The following is a 24062-nucleotide window of genomic DNA, read 5'->3' as shown; positions in this document are numbered from 1 at the left end:
CCATTCAACGGCCAACACCGCGGTTCCTGGTGTGTCCGCTGTGCCGTGCGTGTGATCATTGCTTGTACAGCCCTCTCGCAGTGTCCGGAGCAAGTATGGTGGGTCTGACACACCGGTGTCAATGTGTTCTTTTTTCCATTTCCAGGAGTGTATATGCACCGTGTAACATATTACTAACGAGCCTTGCTGGAGTAAAGGCCAACGGCCTTGCCGCAGTGGTAAGACCGGTTCCCGTCAGATCACCAGAGTTACGCGCTGTCGGGCTGGGCAAGCACTTGGATGGGTGACCATCCGGTCTGCCGAGCGCTGTTGGCAAGCGGGGTGCTCTCAGCCCTTGTGAGGCAAACTGAGGAGCTACATAATTGAGAAGTAGCGGCTCCTGTCTCGGAAACTCACATTTGGCTGAGAGACCTGTGTGCTGACCACATGCCCTTCCATATCCGCATCCAGTGACGCCTGTGGACTAAGGATGACACGGCGGCCGGTCGGTACCTTTGAGCCTTCATGGCCTGTTTTGCTGGAGTAAATGTGTTTCAAAGTCTACACAAAAGACAACCACTTGTGTAGGGCGGAGTTTTCGGTTAATATGGCAAGCGTGAGCGTCTGCTCGACTTTCAGAAGACGTGACTGACTGTTTCTTTGACGCTAAGCTCACAAGTATGGTTTTTCCCATGAAGTCAGTGGAATTTTTCCGAATATTTGGGTGGTTTGTGATAGGGGAGGGAGGAGGAAAATAGTGTTTAACGCCCCCTCGGCAACGAGGACATTAAATACGAAGCACAAGTTCGGATTAGCGAAAGATGGGGAAGGAAAGCGGCAGTGCGCTTTCGAAGGAACCATTTAGGCATTTGCCTTAAGGGATTTAGGGAAATCACGGAACACGTAAATCAGGAGGGCCAGAGGCGGGTTTGAACCATCGTCCTCCAGAATGCGAGGCCAGACAGCACACTCACTGCAGTGGGTTGCTATTATGAAACAAGGAGTAGCTCGACTACGTGAGAGAAATAGAAGCCAGACAAGCCATGGCTGCAGAGATGAAACATGTAAATGGCCTGTTACAGGAAGCCTTTGGGTTCAACCATATAGGTCTATGAATGTGTACATCTATCCTACGGCCCTTCTTGAAAACGGGAATGACCTGCGCTTTTTTTCCAGTAGCTAGGTACTCTTCGTTGCTCCAGTGAGACACGATAAATTGCTGATAGTAGAGGAAGAAGCTTTCTCACGTAATCTCTGTAGAATATAATAAATATCTCATGTGGCCTTGATACCTTTCCGCTACTAAGCTATTGCAGGTGCCTTTCTATTCCGCGATCGGTTATCTCAATACCTGCCATTTAGACGTTCGTATGATGACTCAGAGGAAGGACTGTGCTACGATTTTCCACAGTGAAACAATTTCGGAAGACGGAAATCAGTCTTTCGGCCTTCTCTCTGTCATCACCCGTTTCTCTCTCCGGTCTCTGAGTGAATGAATAGATGATTTCGAACCCCTTATTGATTTTACATAAGACAAAAGCCCCTTAGCAGTTTCAGAAGTGATAATCGGCTCTGAGCAACCACTCAACTCTTTCCGTCGGCAGACATGTGTAAGGAGAGAATACTACTAGCCAATGGATAAAGCTGTAATAGGAAGGCGTGTTTTAGGCTGGATGAAACGAATAAATCGTTTGTTTCATGGAACAAAACTGTTTCATATTGGACGATTGTTTGTTGTTTTTTACTGATTCTTAACTTTTAATTGAAGAGTTCTCTGCCGTCAAGGCGGTTGTTTAGGACAGTAGTAGCAGTCTGGGGAAGGAGGTTAGGATCTGCAGTGTTGTGTTTTGCGGTCCAGTGGCGAGATACTCGCATATGGTTTTCTAGTGCGTCCGCGTCCTTCGCAACCTCTCGGAGGAGAGGAACGTTTGAAGTTCTTAAGAATGTTTGTGCCATTTTAAGCCTTGTCTAACTTCAGGCTCGGAATTTTGATGACAGCGTGGTCCGCTTCAGTCGAAGAATTTAATTAATTTTTTTTTTTGTCGAGATACCTTCACTTGTTGTAAACGACGAAGTGTTTCTAGCCGGAAAACAAGACTGCAGTGATGGCTGGCATAGCAGTAATGGACTACACGTATTACTAATTCCGAACAGGCCTTAGAAGGCCCAACGCTACCGACCGGCCGCCGAGTCATCTTCACCCACAGGCGTCACTGGATGCGGATATGGAAGGGCATGTGGTCAGCACACCGCTCTCCCGGCCGTATCTCAGTTTACGAGACGGGAGCCGCTACTTCTCAATCAAGTAGCTCCTCAGTTTGCCTGACAAGGGCTGAGTGGATCCCGCTTGCAGACAGCGCTCGGCAGACCGGATGATCACCAACCCGAGTGCTAGCCCTGCCCAACAGCTCTTAACTTCGGTGATATGACGGAATCTTAATTCCATTCCTCCATGGGAAGTCGGATTCTGGCAGGCAGATACTGCTCCACAATGACGCAATTTTTCACTCGGCTTAAGGGGCTCCGGAACGCCCTATACTTGCAATGTTAAAATAACGCTTATAAATTACATCTTTCCTCAGAAAGTATTTGAGGTAGGCAGTTGAACTTTTTACAGATTATTTATTGGAATATGGGCTACAACGTAACACAGGTATTTTACAAAATTTTAGTTCAGTTATTAAAGATGATATTTTTTCAATTGTAATGAAAATTCACAACATTTTTTGCAATTTTTTATTTATATATTCAAAAATATACAGTTTTTTGGAAAAAGTCTGTGTTAAATTATGCAGAAGGTGCTGTGTAACATTTACTGAAAGTTTGAAACAAATATGTTTGGAAGATCCTTAGAAAACATGTAATTAGTATGAGAAAATAAAAGTTTTGGGAATCGAGCGACAAAGATTGGATTAACTTTTTAGTGCATTCCAGGTCCACAGGATGGATTATCTTCATCCTCTGCAAACTCGTCCTCCAGCTTCCTCTTGTTCCTCCTCCTGTTTACTCTTGCTTGTATTTCTAGACTCTTTACAGCCCTGTCTGCAGCCCGAAGGCGTTCCTTGTCTGAAGCAAGCATCGCTCGTACCATGTTAGAATGTTATTATTTACAGTAATAACACATACCTTTGGCTTTCCAACATTTCTCCTTTTCTTAAAAGCCTTCAGAGGATTTCTAATAACTTTACTTTTACTCATTATTATACTTCAACAAAACAGAGACTCAAGAAACAGAATTAATTACGAATATTTCCGAGATAACGACAGAGTAAATAAACATGAAACAATCGACAATCACACCAGCGATATATATTGAACCATCACAGGTTAGCCACAACACATACTTTATCTCACATCACTAAAATGTACCTGATGAACACGGACGTTAATAATAACACCATTTGACAGCAGTTTAACAGCGCCACAGTGGGTCACGCCCATGTAGAACACATTTCAAAAAAAATTTAAAAATAGTTGTAGTCTTCGGAATTGAATAAATTATATATCTATTAAAAGGTAATAGTCTGCAGATTCAGAAAACGCAAAAAAGTAAAAATTGAACTTTTCATGATTTTGAGCCTTTCCGGAGCCCCTTAAGCGAAAAATGAGTAACTGCTTCAGAGAAGACATGGGTGTAATTAACTGAACTAAAAAATAAACTCCTCCAGAACAGAACATGAAGGCCCAAATGGACCGACCGGCCGCCGTGTCATCCTCAGTCAAGAGGCGTCAATGGATGCGGATGTGGAGGGACATGTGGTCAACACACCGCTCTCCCGGCCGTACGCCAGTTTACGAGATCGGAGCCGCTACTTCTCAACCAAGTAGCTCCTCAGTTTGCCTCACAAGGGCTGAGTGCATCGCGCTTGCCAACAGCGCTCGGCAGACCGGATGGTCACCCATCCAAGTGCTATCCCAGCCCGACAGCGCTTAACTTCGGTGGTATGACGGGAACCGGTGCTACCACTGCGGCAAGGCCGTTGACCAACTGAACTAGAAATGAATATTTATGTTGATTTGTACAACTACTCTTCATGGTGTTTGTCTAATCAAAGTACGTCGACAAAAGGCAGTATAACTGCGTAGTCAAATTCCGAATCAGTAATGAAATTAGAACTGTGCGTCACATTAGGTTTGGAAGTGGACCAGCCCTTTCTTCTAAAGATGTCGATTAATCGTGAACTGGTGTTAGACGACAGTCCAGCTAAGATATGTGACTCTGTGAAGTATGGCAGCACCCAGAACGAACAGGTACGCAATATCAAAGAAGTACTGCTCAATATCACTTAAGTGCTGCACGATGTCACGGAAGGACTCCTAACGAAGGAGCTATGTGAGTGGTTGGTACCACGGTCTGTTGGCACTAGACCGCAAACACATGAGAGTATTTCATAAACATGTTTAGGAGAACTGAAGCATAAATCGTTGTCACGTAGTTATGTAATCTGTTAATACTCCTCAGAGACAAAACTACAGAGATATCTTACGCAAACAAAGACGAAAAAACGTTTGAGCTATATATATATATATATATATATATATATATATATTCAATTCACGAAGTATCACTATGCTTGACTAATTGGAAAATGACAAAAACAGTTATTCGCTCTTACTAAATAACTGTAGTGTACAGAGCATAGTTTAATCATTGAAAACACTTTGTAACAAACAGTTGTATTCGTGCAAGAGATCTGGACACCCAGGACGTTTTAGATAGATCATATAGGGTTTTTCAAACCTATTGGGTCAAACTGAAACAGGTGATAGACGGTCCACAACCGGTTAGATTGAGATAGGGAACCAATAGTCGGAATTGCATATTTATTGTGTTATGGACATACACAGTGTACAACCCGTGACAACGACGTAGCTCATATTGTTCACGGATGAGGCCTCATTCACCCGTGATGTTATTTTCAACAGCTGCAACAACCATATCTGGAGAGAGGACAATACCTACGCCACCCACATCGGTGGCAACCAGCAACGATTCTCTCTCAACGTACGGGCAGGCATCGTCCAGGGCCACCTAAGAGGACCTTATTTGCTGCCTCTCCGTTTAACTGGTCCACGTTACCTAGTGTTCCTGAGAGATAGGCTGTCACAGTTCTTCGAGACTGTACCCCTTGTTGTTCGTGAAAGTACGTGGCTTCAACACGACGGTATACTAGCCCGCTTCGATCGAATACCTGAGCAATAGGTACTCTAATCGTTGGAATGGAAACGGAGCTCCTGTCCCATGGCCAGCGCGATCGCCGCATTTCACATCACTGGGCTTCTTCCTCTGGGGTTACGTCAGAACGTCAGTGTATGAAACCCTCGTAGACACGGATGAAGACCTGCTTGCTAGGGTCCAAGCAGTCTGTCTCGTGGTACAACAGACACTAGGGATCTTTGAGAGAGTGGGGAAAGTGCAAGCAATGAGACTGTCGGCTACTTCTATGAACAGTTACTATGAGCTACGTTGGTGTTATGTGATGTACGCTGTGTTTGTCCATAACACAATAAATATGTATTTCCGACCAGTGTTTTCCTTTTTCGGTGTAATCGATTGTGGACCCACTATCAACTGTTTTACTTTGGTCCAAAAGATTTGAGACACCCTGTATAATGATACTTCGAAACTAGATTTAAAACTGCAATTATTTCCAGGAACAGATACTAATTTTTGCCATAATTTATAGGTTACGAACTGCAGCTGGAAACAAGAAATTTCTTGAAAGGTGGAAAACTAGGGAGATGGATTTGAATAAATTGAAACAAACTGCCAGGAAGTTTCAAATCAGCACATACTCCACTGCAAAGTGAAAATTCATTTTGGAATTAATTAGAAATGTTTGAGAGTTGGCCAGGAAGCATTAGTCAACGACTGACAGAAACAGACATACAACACGACACCAACGTTGCTTTGACAGATGAAATAGTGAAGTTAGTAGAGAGACAACTAATAAAAAGACAAGGTCCAATAGAATTCCTCGAATAACACGCGAGACAGGAAGTTCATTTGGTGTAAGGGTTGTTCTTAGATGAGGACGTTGGCAGAGGCTGCAAAATCATTGCGATTCACATCATGTCAGTCTAAAGATTCATGGGAAAAAACAGAAAAAGATGGTTATAATGAATAACGTACTGTTTTCGACAACCTTAAAAGGTACTGAAGCGTAGGGAGATTAGCGTAGGGTATTAAATGCGGAGGACTCGTGAACCAACCAGAAAAATGTCGCGAATAAAACCGAAGAAATTCAAGAGACGGGGCTACGCGTTCCGAGTGTTTTGTGAGAGGGCACGGTCCACAGGAGTGCTATTTCCCGTATCAGCGGCCGTACGCCCCCTCGGCTGGCCTGCATACCTCCTCATTACGTGGGCGGACCGCCGTGGTGTAATGGAGAGCGCGGCAAAAACCGAACGCCGCCGCCAAATGGGCCAATTATGCGGGCCCGCCCCGACTCCTAATTGCATTCCGCCAGGGGTCGCCACTCGACGTGCCATTCTCCGGGCACGCCCTCACAACCGTCCCGCGCACTCAGAGACAATACCGCAGCGCCACACCTGCTGTGTGTTGTCCCTCGAGTGTCCTCTCCGTACCTGCCGCGCTGCCGCCACCCATCCCACAGCTAACTCAGACACGAAAGACTGTCTTTATGTACAAGGAGTGCCGTAAAGCCAACTACATAACTGATACATAAAGTATGTAAAACTTACCATCGACCAGCATCTAAGATGAAAACCTCACCTACTAACCATCCAATAGAAAACCTACGATAGACTAAAACTAAAAAAAACATCTAAGAAGCCAAACTTGGAGATTTCCATGATCACCCACACCTACAACACCTTGATACAACCCGTCCTTTCCTATGCATGGTTATTGGCCCCACCTAAGGTCTATAAATCCCTCCAGATCCTTGAACGTCATCGATTTCACCACACTTTTCACATCCGTTTACCTTACCAAACTGGATCCTTTACCATCACATCAAATTCCCATCTTTCCTCATTCACACTGAACACCTCCGAGCAACTTACACTATACGCAAACTTGTCACCAATCATCTTATTGTTTCCCATCTAATTTCCAATTCTAGTACTATCAACAGATTCCACCAACTTCTCACTTATAGACCCTTAACAGCGTCTCCCGAAAGAATTTCAAGCATCTCCCCCTTCCCAGATCATTAACTCCATCCCAATATTTACCTGTACTACCAACTTTAAATCTATCCCACTCATCGCATGTGATCAAGGCTCCTGGTCCTCCCTTCCTCGTATTCCCTTGCCCCTTTCTCCCATACCTCTTCATTCCTGGCCACCTATCCCATTTAAAATTATAGCCTCACCGATTTAGACATCTACTCCTTCCTTCTTGTCTCCCAGCAGCCATTCCTACCTAGCTTACATCATTTTCAAAAATCTTCAAGGAAGTTATGTACTCAAGAGTGGTTAGCCATCTCAACAGTAATGGAATACTTAGTAAATCACAGTTCGGATTTCAAAAATGCTGTTCCACTGAAACTGCAATATTCAATTTCACTGTCTACGTAATAGAGTCTTTAAATAGTAAAATGTCACCAATAGGAATTTTCTGTGACTTATCGAAAGCATTTGATTGTATGAACCATGACATTATGTTGCAACAATTAGAATTCTGTGGTATAAATGGAATAGCATATGAGTGGTTTAAGTCATACCTACAGAACAGGAAGCAAAAAGTTTCCTTATGTGGGTCAAATGATTTAAATAAGTTTGCCACTTCATCTAACTGGGGTGAAATTACATTAGGTGTTCCACAGGGTTCAATCATCCTATCGATCATCCTATCTGAAACAGGAAGCTGAACTGACACTGTTTGCTGATGATACAAGCATCATTATTAATCCAGTAAAAGAAACTCCAATTGAAAATGATTCGAATAAGGTCTTTGGAGAAATCATTAATTGGTTTTCTGCAAATGGGCTCTAAACTTCGAAAAAAAAACCACAGTACATCCAGTTGTCTGCTGCAAAAAGTACAGTTCCTTCAATAAATATAACACATCAATCGAAGTCAGTAGACAGGGTAGGGCATACTAAATTTTTGGTTGTACATATAGATGAGAATCTTAATTGGAAAATTTATATTTTAGATCTTCTAAAGCAAATTTTGCAATAAGAATAATTACCAGTTTTGAGGATATAGAGATTAGTAAGCTAACATTCTTTGCATACTTTTACTCTCTGATGTCATACAGAATAATATTTTGCGGTAACTCAACATTTAGACAAAAAGTATTCCCTGCTCAAAAGAGAGTGGTTAGACTAATATGTGGGGTTCATAGTCGCATATCTTGTAGGCATCTTTTTAAAAGATTGGTAATTCTTACAACAGCCTCACAGTACAGTTACTTACCAATCAAATTTGTTCTCATCAACACAAACCAGTTTGCAAACAACAGTAATATTCGTGATTATAATACCAGAAAAAAGAAGACTTACACTATCCTTTACTCAACCTATCTTTGGCACAGAAAGGTGTAAAATATGCTGCTATAAAAATTTTCGACAAATTACCAGATGAAATAAAATGTTTGACAGACAGCAGTAATAGCTTCAAAAAAAAAAAAAATGAAACCATATCTCCTTGACAACTCCTTCTATCCCATAGATGAATTCTTGAATAGGAATAAATAAATATATAAATATAGTATATGCCTTTTGTGCTATTTAAGGGAATGGGGTAAATAATAGAAATATTAATTCTTAACTCTGTATTGTAATATGCATATATTAAAAAATCTTCTTTCATATGTGCATTTTTTGTGGATTTGACACGTTCCACATCATAATGTGTACCGTACCGTGCGATTGATCAATGGAACACGCAACCAACTAACTAACCCCTTCGATCCTATATACCAGTTCTCTACCTTTCTGACACCGTCATTCTCCCCTTAACAGTCAACCTTTTCCTCTTCAACAACAACCTACCAATCCAAAGGCAGGTTCTTCCAGTTTTAGTGACACTGAAGTGCTTCTTTTTAATGCAGCATTTCGCATCATTTTTTAAAATGTTTTAAGTATACTTTTGGGATATTTTACCTTTATCTTTTATTATTACTATTTTAAGTGAAAGCGAAGGAATTCAAGTCTATTATATATAAAAACATCCATTTTATTTCACCTTCAAAAATTTTTTACTTCGTTGGAAATATATAATCTCTGTAAGCGTTTAATTTCGTCTCAGTTTTTGTTGGTCCTTTGACTGGAGAGTAAGTTGAATGGAATGCTGATAGCCCTCCACCCCGTAATGAAACGGCTACAGAAATGTGAGCAAGGCCACACAGATGTGGGTGATGCTGTTGGTGAATTCCAGATCTTGCACCATGCGACTCTATCTATGCAGAAACCTCAAAGAACATCTGGAGGGAAAAAGATTTTCCAGTGATGAAATTCACATATTGGTCCTCGAAAATGCGACTCTATCTATGCAGAAACCTCAAAGAACATCTGGAGGGAAAAAGATTTTCCAGTGATGAAATTCACATATTGGTCCTCGAAAAACTCCATAATTACGGAGCGAACTTCTATCATCGAGGAACTGCACAACTGGTAGAATCTGCCGACAGTTTCTTACAGGACCTAGTGTCTATGGTGAAAAATAGTGTCATGTATCTGTATCCCTTTGATATATAGTCAGCACTAAACAAAAGTTACTTGACGTTTCTGAAGTCCCCTCATACTACTAAATGATGAAAGCCGTCTTAAATACACGCTTCCTTCCAGCCATGGGCGACATTGCTCCTCCTCACTCCATTCTTACGTTTGCTCCCTCCTCCGTCCCCAACCTCAACAACCGTTAGCTGCGTCCTGCAGCTCCACAGGGCTCCATTGCAGCACCTACCATTCCACCTCCATCATGAATACGATCATTTTCATGCACTACTAGCATCACTATTGTCCATAGCATCATCATCACATGCTTTAATTTAGTTTAGTTTTTTCATGTTTCGTAGATCATTTTCCCGATTATTTTATCGATATGATTTGGAACAAGTCAGATTCCAAGATGTATATACGCACATGAATAGTGCTAATATTAATATTACTGAAATTTTTAGTTCAACACATTCAACTACATTAAGAGGTACATTTTTTACCATTTCTGAAACAGAAACTCGTCCATGGAGTAGAAGAAATTGTCCAAAAGAAATGATTTTAAGTTAGATTTAAAACTTGACCTGCTACCTGCCAGACACTTTATGTTGTTGGGCAAATGATCAAAGGTTTTAGTTTCTGAATAATGTACTCCTTTTTGAGCAACCAACAGCTGCAATGACGGGTAGGAAAGGTCATTTCTCCCTCTAGTGTTGTACGTATGAACATCACTGTTTTTCGCGAATTGAGATGAATTACACATAAAATTTTATATAAATTTTATTTTTTATATCATAAAACTTTTCAACTATTTAAATATCCTTTAGAAACATTATTTATTTCATCTGTTTTATATAGTTAAAACCATTTCTTAAATATGTAAAACCTAAGAATGGTTATATCCACTGAAAGGCCACGCTTTAATGGATAATTAAATTAACCTTAAACAAAACAGGCTTGCCGTACACTAAAACATGCATAAGGTCGCCACTAGGCAAAATGAGCTGTAACGCTGGAAAATCCACGAGACTGTTCTAAGTTGTTCTCTACATGAAGAATATGTTGCCAAAAGACTGGTGATATGAAGGAAGAGCCGCTGAAGGTCGACGACCGATGCATGGATTGGCAGACGATCCGAAATGTGAATTAATGTAACGAATTGCACATGTACAGGTGGAGAGATCCATTACAGTATGATTACGCTATTGGTGATAAATTACTGGTAATGGTAAGGTAACTCAGTCCATGGAAGGAAACGAAAATTGGGAGCAGATTCACAAATCCTGCAATGTCATCCTGGGAAGATCTTATTGGAGGTTTTGAAGTTTCTACTATACCGCTTGTGTGTCTGTGATTAGTATAGTCTAGTGTTGTGTTAACGTCCTTGAGGATGAAGGATAGGGAAAGGCTAAACGTATTTCTCTCTAATAGCACCAAATGAACCAAAGAGTTTGTTCCTATCTGATGGGCAGTTCACTATAAACAATGTCACATGCAGCCACTTCATGGGGCAATGCAGAAAGCTTTGGAATTCGGCCGAGGACTTTGGTGACCAGGAACATTAAACCACACCGTCTTCTCCACTTACCGACTAATAAGCAAACGAAGCTTCTTACTGTTCTAAGAGTCAAATCAGTTACTTCCGTTTGGAGCACAGCAAGGGCATTCAGTACCGATCTCAGCTGTGGATTGTTAGACTGAGATTTTCAGGAAACATTTTAACCAACTATAATTCTTTCACAAAACAAGTACTTGAAACTTTGAGTATTATGTATGTAGACTGAAGTGCCGAATGAAAATTTGTGCCAAGGCCAGGATTCGAACTGGCGTGTCCTGCTCACTAGGGACATGAGTTAACCACTGCGCCACCCTGTCACAGTAGCTTCGCACAACTGAATGGAATGCCCTAGCACTTTTCCCTCCTCAATCCGAATTCCCATTCACTCCTCATCCCACCCGTATTCCCCCAGTGTTGTATCTGCAGCTGTATTAGAATCGCACCTCAGTAGCAAACGAAACGGGTTATCCTGACTGAAACCTGGGTATAGATACTTTCCAGAGAACTTTTCAAGTCTCAAACATCTGTGATATATATATACTAAGGCTGGGATTCGAAGACAGGTCTCCTGCTCACTAGCCAGATGAACTAACCACTCTGCCACCCTGACCCAGTGGGTTGCCACAATTGCACAGACTACCCTAGCATCCCTCCCTGCTCAATCCAAATTCCCATTCACGAGTCAGCCCCAAATTTCGTTCAAATTATCAGTCTGCATTTATACATCATAGATGTTTGAGACTTGAAAAGGTCTCTGGAATCATATAGTTTCTTTGAGTACTGCTCCTCAGTAAGAGATTCTTAGCAGGTTCGATTAATAGAAGAGATAATGGAGGTACAAAGAAGACAGCTTACATTCCAAAAATAATAAGGCGACATATTACATTTGACCACATCCTTGTAACCCACCACGGAAAGTTAAGGTCTGCCAAAAGGTAGGGAACTCGATGACAGTCGCTAGACGGCTGTACTACACCAGCAGGCACTGGTTTTTCCCTCTTTGCCAGCTAGTAGCACACGTGGCAGCCCTTCATAGCCAGCAGTGCACCACCTCTGCACTTCCGGCACTAGCCGACCAGCAGTCTCTTTTACTAGTTCATTTGTTGCTGCTGTTGATTTCGCATACACTGGTAGGGACTATTTCCCTATGCTCTGTAATTGCCTCTGTTCATCGCTACAGTTTTCGTGTGTGTAATCGAGACTTTCTTCTGTGAGTTTGTGTGCTCATCATCATCTCTATGCTTCTCATCGTTTTCTCGTCACCGCCTCCATCATGCTGCACAACAGCCGTCCGCCGCCTGCCGTTGCCTCAGCAGCCTCTGCTGCTGCCGCCACTGTCACAGTCGTGACTGCAGCAGCCGCCGCCGCCGCCGCCGCCGCTGCAGCCTCCTCGCTGCCTCCATCTACTTACCTGCATATCTAACACGGCAACACATCTGCTGTCATCGCTTCATCTCAGGCATTACAGAGACCATTCTCCACTATCTCGGCGACGGTCCTTCGCTGGAATATATCAGCCATACTCCCAACTTCTCAACCCACGACAGACACCTCAACTATGTCTACCATTCACACCACCCCGTCCCCTGCTCCCACACCATCGCTAAATGCGGCAAAGGATAACGTTCTCAGCCGCGTGGGATTAGCCGAGTGCTCTAAGGCGCTGCACTGGCCGGCCAGTGTGGCCACGCGGTTAAAGGCGCTTCAGTCTGGAACCGCGCGACCGCTACGGTCGCAGGTTCGAATCCTGCCTCGGGCATGGATGTGTGTGATGTCCTTAGGTTAGTTAGGTTTAAGTAGTTCTAAGTTCTAGGGGACTCATGACCTCCGATTTAAGTCCCATAGTGCTCAGAGCCATTTGAACCATTTGAACTGTGCGGCTGGTCCCGGCGGAGGTTTGAGTCCTCCCTCGGGCATGGGTGTGTGTGTTTGTCCTTAGGATAGTTTAGGTTACGTAGTGTGTAAGCTTAGGGACTGATGACCTTAGCAGTTAAGTCCCATAATACTTCACACACATTTGAACAATTTTGTTTTTTTTTGGATAACGTTCTGACTGTCTTCTCAATACCATGGTGGTAAACAGACATTCCACATAGCTATTAATTCTGGCCCTATCTCAAAGTAATCAAAAATGCTACTCTGACATCCCAAGAATACATAAATTGGTATTAATGACAAGTTTGGGATTTAACCTAAAATGATAACACAGTCTCTCCCTTTTCCACATTACATTTAATTTACCAAAGCTCTCAAGAATAAAGTTATAATCAATAAGCAAGTTTAATTACTTCTTCTCCCAATAAATCAATTAATGTTTAAACATTGAATACGTAATTAATCAAATTATATCTCTATATGTGAAAATGTTATTAATTGAAACACGTATATCTTTAGCAGTGAAAATTACTCCTACGTCGTAGCTGTACAGTGAACTAATTTGGGGGAGGATGACTTTATCTAATCGATTCTCATGTACTCATTGGAGGATAGGTTAGTAATTAGCTCTTAAATTTCTCTATTCAATGCATGCAACTCTCGCAAAATTGGACTCAACATTTAATTTCGCCAAAAGCACGTCATCCATTACCAAATGGCAACTGCGGCGGCTTTGTCTCCGTGCTGGATCTGAAATCGCTAATCCCCTACTCTGGACTTCACTGAAGTAATCAGTCTCAAACGCTATGCGTTCCATGGAATGTTCAAATTTCCCTAGTGGAAATTAATGGCAATTGCACACTCGCTCTGGGTTGAAGCGACGTGCACAAAATTCAGCCAGAAAAGATTACCGCAGGAATATTTAACTATCGGTTTTCGTTTGTCACCACGATACTTGAAGCGTATCGCCCTCACTTCGCAAACGTAAAGTAGAGTCAGGGTCGCGCCTTTACCACACGCAGGTGTGCGGCCCGCCGCTAAACCTGAGCGCTTGCTCTCTCTGTCTCTGTGTCTTAACTGAGTTCTCAAAGTGCTTTTATATGAAGTTATCATCCCTACCTTCATTCTACTACTTCACACATCTGACATCAGCCGACCGCTCCCACGTTAAAGGTAATTTCTTATTTTTCTTGCCCGGTTCTCCACTCGTTAATGTACTCTGGCCACTATTATATTGATTTTCCCTTATTTATTCTGCAGTGCACCTGGTCTTTCTTTTGTTAAACCTAATTGATTCGTTCAAATGTCATTAGCCACCTGCCCTGTTGGTCTCTAAGCTGCGTTCACTTTGTTGTATTACTCATGCCCCTGTCGTTAAAAGGGTAAATCGTTTGTTATTCCATACAAGAGATGGCTCTAATTATTTCCTGTTGTCAATAATATCGTTATTTGCTGGTGATTTTATTCAGTTTCGTCGTTATGCAGCTTATGTAAGGCTCGAAAATGTGGACACCTTACAAATGGAACACTTCTTCCAGCCCACCACCACATGTTGACCCCCCAATCTCCATAGTTTCTTCCCCTCCACAGTTATATGAGCCACTTAACCCCCCTCTCCATGTGGCACCTTCCCTACCTTTAACTTTTTCTTTTGCCTGTCCTGGACTCCAAACATTTTCCACACTCGCCATGGCCCCTGCAACACCTGCACAAGTTACGTACTGCTGTGTTACTGTCGCTACACCAGATGCCACAACACCATCCACCAGGATCCACACCGATTCCACCCCACTGGAAGGTCCTGCTCAGCACCACACCCCACCCTCTCCAATTCATGATTCTGCACTCAGCCTCATAGTCACCAAAAAACCCCAGAAGCGAACCAAAACAGATACTGAAACGTCCCCTTTGAAAAATTATTGAATTACTGTGCTGATAAACCTCTTACCAAACAGCTGAGCAAAACTGAATGTACTCAAACATTCACTAAAGTGACACACAATACTTTCAGCGCAACGCAATCTGACTTTCAGTAATCGCTACAAAGAATGGCCCTGACTAACATTAACCTATACCTTTCACAAATCACTTACCTCACAAAAATCTTCGTTACTCGAACTACTGCAATACAGCGAGCGCCGCTACTGCCAGCTAAATAAAAGATTCAAACTACTGAAGGCACTAACTACTGATAGGCATAGTTAGCAAATGAAATATTTTGACAGAGAACAAACAATGTATTTACCTTAATAGTGTTGAAAAATTATAATATACATAGCAGTTCATGACATCGAGTCTTACAAATTTCAAATCTCCGCCATTTCTCTCCCCACATCCACTACTGCTGGTGGCGCACCTCCAACTGCGCAACACTACGCGCTGTTAACAGCCAACTGCCCAACACTACAATAGCCAACAACAATGCAAACCAGCCACAGACTCCACACAGCATAGCCAGTGATTTTCATACAGAGCGCTATGTGGCGTTACCAATAAAAAAACCACCAAAATACCTCAACCAAACGAAGACCCCATTGAACCGATGGAGGCTGCTTCAACCCCACACCCTCTCCCCTGGATGTATACACCTTCCTCCTCTCCCATGCTGATCCTCAATCTGCAAACACAAAATCCCTCATTTCTGAAATCATAACATATGTCCCCCACATTTCTACCACCAACATCTCCTGTAAAGACTCAGTCTTCATCAAATCAAGCAATTCCACCTTCCAAACTCGTTCTCCTGAAACTCTCCCATGTCATATTTGATACCCATTCCACTCTCACTCTCTTCCCCCCTCCCCCCCCCCCTCCCATCCAAGCAACCCCTCATTGCAATGAATATTAAGCTTGGTCCCAAGATTATAGGAGAGGAGATAACCATAGAACTGAAGTCTAATCCTTCTCTAGAAAACTGCAATGACTCTGGTCTAACCTTTCTCATGTGAGTGTTTACAGAGCATGTTTCCCAAAGTCAATCACCTCCTAAAGGAGGGAGCCCTTATCTACAACTGCCATCACAAAGTTGAACCCTCTAAAACCTCCACTCCCCCAATCCTACAGACGCCAAAAATGCCTCCTCTAATGATCACTTACTGCTGATTGTAAGAATCCTCCCACCTGCCCCCACTGTAAGCAGTCCCACTTCCTTAACCATTGTCCCAACCTATGGTCATCCCCCACCCCACCTGAAAACCCGCAATGACACTCACCCCACTTACTCCATCAAGTGCAACGCCAAACCACCACCCATCGAACCTGAATTAACTGTGCCTGTCTGTCCCACTGACCATTCCATCTGTTTATACGGATTCATAACCAATCGACGTCTCAAAATACGCCAAATTGTTGTAGGCGGTTGTAGATCCCGTGCCTACCGCAGTGGCCGAGCGGTTCTAGGCGCTTCAGTCCGCAACCGTGCTGCTGCTACGGTCACAGGTTCGAATCCTGCCTCGGGAATGGATGTGTGTGATGTCCTTAGATCAGTTTAAGAAGTTCTAAGGGAGTGATGACCTCAGATGTTAAGTCTCATAGTGCTCAGAGCCATTCGAACCATTTTTTGTAAATCCCGACTGGCACAGCGAGTTGATTTTGAAGGGGTACGTTGAAAAGCAGTTTGAATTCCTGCAAAATTTTCTTCTGGAACATGAAGTCGGCCAGGACTCTTTCCTTTACATACTCGTACTGTACCTAGAAATTGTCGATACCGTCTGCGAATGTCCCACCCATTTGGAGGATCAATCTGGTAACTCAACCTGAAACATCTTTGCACTGTAATCACGAAATTAGATTTCACAAACTCGAAAACACAAAATGATTTCTGCTGCGGAGCCATTTTAAACGTATAACGGTTACCAACCAAAACAGAAGACAACAGAAATCTACCTAATATTAATATAAACTAGACTATGTATTCATTTCTCTAATAGCCGGGCCGAGGCATAGCGATCGATAGTTTGGACAAAATAATACACTTCAGGCCATTAACATTGCTACACCAAGAAGAAATGCAGCTGATAAACCGGTATTCATTGGACAATTATATTATACTAGAACTGACATGTGATTACATTTTCACGCAATTTTGGTGCATAGATCCTGAGAAATCAGTATCTAGAACAACCACCTCTGGCCGTAATAACGGCCTTGATACGGCTGGGCATTGAGTCAAACAGAGCTTGGATGGCATATACAGCTATACCTGCCCATGCAGCTTCAACACGATACTACAGTTCATCAAGAGTAGTGACTGGCGTATTGTGACGAGCCAGTTGCTCGGCCACCATTGACCGGACGTTTTCAATTGGTGAGAGATCTGGAGAATGTGCTGGCCAGGGCAGCAGTCGAACATTTTCTGTATCCAGAAAGGCCCGTACAGGACCTGCAACATTCGTTCGTGCGTTATCCTGCTGAAATATAGGGTTTTGCAGAAATTCGTGCACCCAGGTTCGTCGTTGAGTATACCATCGCAGGCGCTCCTGTCTGTGATGCAGCGTCAAGGGTAACCACATCCATGGTTTGCGAGTTGATGGTCCATGCTGCTGCAAACGTCGTCGAGCTGTTCGTGCAAATGATTGTTGTCTTACAAACGTCTCCATTTGATGACTCAGGGATCGAGACGTGGCTGCACCATCCGTTACAGCCATGCGGATAAGATGCCTGTCATCTCGACTGCTAGTGATACGAGGCCGTTGTGATCCTGCACGGCGTTCCGTATTACCCTCCTGAACTCACCGATTCCATATTCTGCTAACAGTCATTGGATCTCGACCAACGCGAGCAGCAATGTCGCGATACGATAAACCGCAATCGCGATAGGCTACAATTCGACCTTTATCAATGTCGGAAACGTGATGGTACGAATTTCTCCTCCTTACACGAGGCACCACAACAACGTTTCACCACGCAACGCCGGTCAACTTCTGTTTGTGTATGAGAAATCGGTTGTAAACTTTCCTCATGTCAGCACGTTGTAGGTGTCGCCACCGGCGCCAGCCTTGTGTGAATGCTCTGAGTAGCTAATCATTTGTATATCACAGCATCTTATTCCTGTCGTATAAATTTCGCGTTAGTAGCACGTCATCTTCGTGGTGCAGCAATTTTAATGACCAGTAGTGTACTTTGTAATAGGGATATTCTTTATACAGATCGACCCCGTCCTCTTGCAGAATTATTCGGTCGTCAGCAAACATAACGGTGTCTTCTTTTTAACTTACATTTAAAAAATTTAATTTTCTCATTAAAGTAATCCGTTATTTGGGGTTGTTTGTGGATCCAATGATCATTGAAAGTACTCCAGTGTGTGTAGACTGTCCGCGTGCTGTTCTTAATGTTTCCAGCTCGAACTGTAGGATGAGGGGGGTGCCGCACTGCGCCCTTGCAGCTACGCAGCGCCCCTAACATCTCACTTAATCACTTTCCGCGACGCTCATTGTGTCTCGGCGCTGTGTTTTGATTGCGTGCGAGCGTCTGCGCCCGTGTGTGCTCGCCAGCAGCGGCTTCGGTCGTACCCCCTCTCATTCGTCTGCCTCGAGGCGTTGCCGCCAGCCGGCTAATGAAAGTACGTCCCTCTCCTCCCCCCGGCCTCGACGACAGAGCCGCCGCTCTAAGGGGTCGGGTGGCGTTGGGGGGCGGGGGCATGTCTCCAGCCCCCACCCCCCCCCCCCCACTAGCACCCTCTCGGCCTCTCGCGCCTTACATTAGCGCCGCCACCGCAAGCACCGCCGCTGTTAATTACCTGTGGCGGCGATAGAGCGCTCTGCGGCAGCGGCCGACCTCCGCGTCTCGAAAGATCGACCTGTCGCACCCTTCGCCGGTCGAGAGTGTCGCTCGAGTCGACTAGAGCTGCGGCGGGAAATGAGCGCCGCCGTTTCTGCGCCCGGCGTCAGTCGCTGCTGCTTCCGGTTGCGATAGGGGACTAGGGAGGCTGAAGACAGAAGTTTGGGGGTGGAGTGGAGGCTACAACAACCTACTGACGAGTCTGCTGCACTCTTGGCCGGAAATGGAGCCGATACGGGGGAATGAACGTTCTTGCTACAGTAATGAGCGATAAAGCGACCACGAAATAACCTTACATCTATGAGACAAAGCGTGTTTGGTCCCGTAGTTCATACCTAAATTTGGCTGCACAAGAATATTTCTGTTTAGACATCGATAGCAATGCCAACGTAAAGATAGTTGGCGATACATGAACGGCAGCGCAAGCAGCAAACATTTACATGTACTTTCGGAAGCCTTAGATTTTCAAACTATTTTTTGATGTTGCCACACACACACACACACACACACACACACACACACACACACACACACACACTTCACTGAAAGCAAGATGCTATCATACCATCTGAAACATGGGAATTTCAAAAAGAATTTTTACTTATGAGACTCAGTGTAGTGGCCGGCCTGAGTGGCCGTGCGGTTCTAGGCGCTACAGTCTAGAGCCGGGCGACCGCACGGTCGCAGGTTCGAATCCTGCCTCGGGCATGGATGTGTGTGATGTCCTTACGTTAGTCAGGTTTAATTAGTTCCAAGTTCTAGGCGCATAGTGCTCAGAGCCACTCAGTGTAGTGTATTTGACGGTGAACGTTTAACGAAGATAAGACAAACGCCGTGTGTGCCTCAAGGAAGCATCTTATGACTGGTTAAGAGAGTAATATATACGGAATATTTCGTCGGTACTTGCAGGAACGTAGTCTGTTAAAAATCTGACTACACGGCATTGATATTACACTATAATTACACTACTACATATTCATGTTTTCGTAATGTACTGTATGTTACATATTTCTCGAATAAAAATGACTTTCGAAAGAGACTGAGGCAAAATATATCAGAAAAATAAGTGTACAACGCACACATGTGTATACACTGATAAACCATAACATTATGATCCCCTACATAATGTGGGGTTCTGCCCAGTCGTGTCGTATAGGGTGCCTACACGATGTTGCGTTGTCGGAATGCTATATACAACAATGAAAGCAAATCACACTAATAGTTTTTATTACAAATGAGAAGACTGACAATACTTTGAATTTGCAACGGTGTCGCAAGTGATGGGCGACATGCAAACAAAGTCCTTTGCTGTATACAAGACTGTGACCCATATCAGTTGCTTACATAGCAACTGATATGGGTCACACGTCACTGCTATTGTAGTATCTCGTACTACTGCGCTAAGGCTGTGCTTGTCTGCTAGTCTCCATCTAGTACTGTGCTATTACTGTGCGACCGAGGCTGGCAGGAGTTGGGCTTACATTCTCTTCTTGTAGAGACCACTCCTGTCGGGCTGCGGTCCTAATCAGCGCACCGCTGACCGACGTTGTCTCACCGCCTTCTCTGCTCTTGCGTTCTTCGTTTCGGCGCTTGTGGTTTCGCCGGAACATATAATAGCCGGTATGTCCATCTTTGACACAGATAACAGTGGCGACGACTCCTGGTATGGAAGCAGTGAGGCCTTGATAGGTCGCTGGAGGATTTGCTACCAAATCTGCACACACATGTCACCTAACCCCCGTAAATTCCAGGTGGGGGGGGGGGGGCTCTCACACCACATTCAATCACATCCCAGATGTGTTCCATCAGGTTCAGGTCTGGCGACTTGGGGGGGGGGGGCAGCACATCAATAGGAACTCTTCACTGTGTTCTTCGAACCACTCCATCACACTCCTGGCCCTGTGAAATGGCGCATTATCTTACTGAAAAATGCCGCTGCTCGTCGGGAAACATGATAGTCATGAGGGGGCAGGCGCGGCTCGTAATTAAAGGCTCTGAGGTGGAGCCGCCCCAAAATATATGTTAAAGTAAATTTCGCAAGAACGTATTACATAATTTAAATTATCAGGACGAATTTCACATATTTCCCATTCCGATTAAAATAACGACTGTCAACGTTTTTGGAACTGTTTGTATCAATAGATGTTTTCCGAACGGTTAGTAGTGTTTAGGCTGCGCCTTGGAACGTCCGTAAGCTGCATGCAGTAGCGGTATGGGGGCGTGGCTTCTATATAGTACTGCTCTTTATGGGCAACCCGAAGGCTCAGAGCTTGCAGCCTAAGGGTGTCATACCAACCACCACACGTTTTTCACGTTCCACTATCTATGTAATAAAGGAATGCAGAGTGGCCGAAACTTCGCTATCCAATCTCTGTCTCTGCACATCACTACTACGCTTCGATGCGTCATTAATCGACATTTAGTATTATTGTTTTGATAATGTTTTACATAGTTGTTTTGTTTCTGCCATTGGCTATTTTATCCACATATAGAATAAGTTTGCAAATATCCCGCCAGAGTGCACTACACTACAGTGACATACCAGTACTGCCATCTAGCGAGAGTTTCATAAGTGGTTAGAGGACAAAGCGCGCGAAATTTGTCCCGTTACTTTACTTTCCTTGCTTGCTGATGCTGACTGCTTTTGTTGATACCGTGTGATATTAGCAAGTTTCTTTTTCGGAGTATATTTTGCAAGATTTTAGTGAGTTTTACTTGCTGGTGAATATCTGCGACATACCGCGAGTGTGAAACAAGCGCAATATGAATTCAGTGTGAAAATTAATAGGCAAAAACTTGGAATACGGCCATAGGATGAAAGTGAAAGAACTTGGTGCTTCCAGACCCGCATTAAAGATCTCTCCGAAACGCGTCTTTTCATATGATTTGCTGCAAAGTGTCAGAAAATGTAATAATGACGTATAAAAACCCTAACCAAAGATTTTAACTCGAAGTTAGCTTCTAATGATATTTAATACCTGATTGTAGAAGATACAGTACCTAACATTATGGGTAGAGAGTGATCTGCCCACCCCCTCCCCCTGAATTCTTAGTAGTTTACGTCAGACTAATCTGTAGCGTAACCCGAGGTCTATGTTGGCTCCAATCGTTAAATGCCGCAGCCTTCCCCCGTATAGAAACCACGAGCCGCGCCTGTGAGGGGGTATACGTAGCCTGCAACCAATGTACGATACTCCTTGGCCATCATAACTCCACTGGACCCGTGGATGCACACGTGAATGTTCCCCTGAGCATAATGGAGCGGCCGCCAGCTTGCCTGCGTTCCACAGTACAAGTGTCGAAGAGCTGTTCCTCTGAAAGACGACGGATTCGCGCTCTCCCATCGGGGCATGTTGAAGGAGGTACCGGGATTCATGAGACCGTGGAACGCTCTGCCACTGTGCCATCATCCAGTGCCGATGGTCACGTGCCCATTTCAGTCGTAGTTGCCGATGTCGTGGTGTCAACATTGGCACATGGGTGGATCATCGGCTGCAGAGACCCGTCATTAGGAGTGTTCGGTGCACTGTGTGTTCAGATACCCTTGTACTCTGCCCAGCATTAAGGGGCTCCGGAACGCCCTATACTTGCAATGTTAAAATAACGCTTATAAATTACATCTTTCCTCACAAAGTATTTGAGGTAGGAAGTTGAACTTTTTACAGATTATTTATTGGAATATGGGCTACAACTTAACACAGGGATTTTACAAAATTTTAGTTCAGTTATTAAAGATGATTTTTTTCAATTGTAATGAAAATTCACAACATTTTTTTGCAATTTTTTATTTATATATTCAAAAATATACAGTTTTTTTGGAAAAAGGCTGTGTTAAATTATGCAGAAGGTACTGTGTAACATTTACTGAAAGTTTGAAACAAATATGTTTGGAAGATCCTTAGAAAACATGTAATTAGTATGAGAAAATAAAAGTTTTGGGAATCGAGCGACAAAGATTGGATTAACTTTTTAGTGCATTCCAGGTCCATAGGATGGATTATCTTCATCCTCTGCAAACTCCTCCTCCAGCTTCCTCTTGTTCCTCCTCCTGTTTACTCTTGCTTGTATTTCTAGACTCTTTACAGCCCTGTCTGCAGCCCGAAGGCGTTCCTTGTCTAAAGCAAGCATCGCTCGTACCATGTTAGAACCTATCTTCATTCCCATATTTCTAAATACCTTGCACCTTACAATGCTGCCATCATTGAAAGTCGCAACAGCATCATACACACCAAAGTGAAGTGTTTCTATTCCAACAAATACAGTCTTGGGGATTCTCGACCATATAACACTATTTACACTTTCATTGGGGTTTTGAGTTTTTCCGTGAATACACTTTTTCAACAGTTCAGGTGCTGCTAAGTCTCTGAAAATAGGTTTTATCACCTCCATTATTGCATGAGGCAGACTATGCTTATGAGTGTACACTTCACCAGTTAGCAATCCTTTGTTATATTTACACCAACTGTCTTCTTCTTTGGGACACAAGCTATGTTGGGGATTTTCATCGGTTGAAGAAGTATGAAAAAAAAGAGCCCAAACAGCCTTCTGCATTTCGTCGACACTTTGTGTATTTTGCCTAATAGCCATTCCATAATAGTTCTGTATTTTGTCAATTACACTGTCAGTTAACCTTCCCTTCCCATCCAATCCTTTACCATCACTGAGTTTTTGTTTTTTGTACGAAGCTTTCAGTCGCCGAAGTCTTGTTCCCATTCGCTTCTGTACGTGTCCAATACACTCAAATTTCTGCACTACAATATCATCACCATAGGGCTTCAGTCCTTGAACATATTTGAAACTTTTAGAATCACCGTCACCAAGGTAATTAACATATCGCACAGCGCCACAGTGGGTCACGCCCACGTAGAACACATTTCAAAAAAAATTTAAAAATAGTTGTAGCCTTCGGCATTGAATAAATTATATATCTATTAAAAGGTAATAGTCTGCAGATTCAGAAAACGCAAAAAAGTAAAAATTGAACTTTTCATGATTTTGAGCCTTTCCGGAGCCCCTTAAAGTCAGATGTTAGTTACACTACAGTTCGCCCGTTTTACCTGTCTGCCCGTCTTACGCCTTCCGACGTCTGTAATGAGCGGTGCCAGCCCAACTCCACGACGTGTGCATGTGGTTTCACCTATTTCGCCACGTGTTCTAGGCACTCACCACAGCACTCCCCGAACACCCGACAAGTCGTGCAATTTCCGAAATGCTCGTGCCGAAACTCCGGGCCATCACAA

At 43.5% G+C, this 24062-nt stretch overlaps 1 protein-coding gene and 1 pseudogene across 1 annotated transcript in view; one reads left to right on the top strand and one right to left on the bottom strand.

Annotated features, from left to right (window-relative positions):
* Positions 1–24062, top strand: part of LOC126142041 (lachesin-like) — a 703294-nt gene that overhangs the window by 139927 nt on the left and 539305 nt on the right. The window lies entirely within an intron of this gene.
* Positions 3847–3964, bottom strand: LOC126096782 (5S ribosomal RNA; annotated as a pseudogene).

The sequence above is a fragment of the Schistocerca cancellata genome, chromosome 1 (genome assembly GCF_023864275.1).
Source record: "Schistocerca cancellata isolate TAMUIC-IGC-003103 chromosome 1, iqSchCanc2.1, whole genome shotgun sequence".
Taxonomy (NCBI): domain Eukaryota; kingdom Metazoa; phylum Arthropoda; class Insecta; order Orthoptera; family Acrididae; genus Schistocerca; species Schistocerca cancellata.
This window is presented reverse-complemented; position numbering and strand designations above follow the sequence as displayed.